Source organism: Cynara cardunculus (assembly GCF_001531365.2).
Source record: "Cynara cardunculus var. scolymus isolate 2C chromosome LG 4, CcrdV1, whole genome shotgun sequence".
Classification (NCBI taxonomy): domain Eukaryota; kingdom Viridiplantae; phylum Streptophyta; class Magnoliopsida; order Asterales; family Asteraceae; genus Cynara; species Cynara cardunculus.
The window spans coordinates 11,372,032-11,373,265 of NC_037531.1; positions in this window are offsets into that span (position 1 = coordinate 11,372,032).

Below are 1,234 nucleotides of genomic sequence, written 5' to 3' on the forward strand. Positions count from 1 at the left end.
CCAGAGAGAAGTAGAAAACAACAAAAGCAAAAATGAAACCCAAAATACCTTACTGACAGCTACTTGCTTTGCGATTATATATGACGATTTGAAGTAATATATTACCTTTTATGTATATGGCTTTGCAAATATAAATTACAACAAATAAATTGCCATATCATATTGTGAAATAAAAACCTTGGATCAAAACATTTATATATAATTCATGATAGGTGGTACAAGTAGTAGCTCATTCACAAATAAACAATACTAATGGTAAGAGAAGTAAAAGGGAAGACCTCAAGAAAATATACTCTCTTCCACAACACCCCAAGTTACAGTAAATATGCAAAATAGTTTGGGTGGTTTTAAAGATCAAGACCCCATGAAAACAACAGTAACTTTGAAGCCTATGGGTTTGGGAAAGAAAATAAAAGTGTTGATTATCATTGAGGTATTTTATCAAACACCTAATATGCATATATTGAATTAACACATAAAACTTTCTTCCTCTATCTACACACAAAATCCTACCAAAAAGAAGATCATAGAATCCACCTCTATTTAATATAGCAAATCTCTTGTTACAAGTATGTAAGCATGAGATTCCTCTTCGTCTCTAATTAAAGAATGAAAAGAAAATGGAAGGTACCAGATGAGATGTATTGACAAAATGGACCAGCAGCAACGTGAGGGGAAATGGAGAAGCAATGGGCTTAGATGAAGATCCGCATAGTGCAGTCAACAAATCATACCTTACTAATATTAGGGACCACTGCCCTAACATTCAGCTTCTTCCTTCTATTCCTCTCGGAGACGACGTTTTTGGAGGTTGCCGATGACTAAGGTCCGTCAGGTTGCTGAAAACGTTTCTTCTAATATCCCCCAACTATATGATCGAACCAAATGACGTAAAACTTGGTTACGTATCAGAAGATTGAAAACCAGAGATCGAAAATAGAGAGGAAGAGAGAAATATATACCTGCAATCGTCTGTTTGAGGAAGGATCCCAGTAGACTTCCATGGAAGCATTTCAAAGAAAACGGTGATTTTTATGGAGAAATATGGTGTGCTGCTTCTTTTTTAGGCAAATCGTGTATAAGTTGGGTGAATTCCATAAGTTATTTATAGTGGGTGTTTCTATTTGTTTGGGGTCCGTCAGTTCACATAAACGGTAAACCCTCCAAATCCAATTTGATGTTGGGCTTTTTAAAATTAAAAGATTTTTTATTAGACTTTTAATTAGTGATGGAT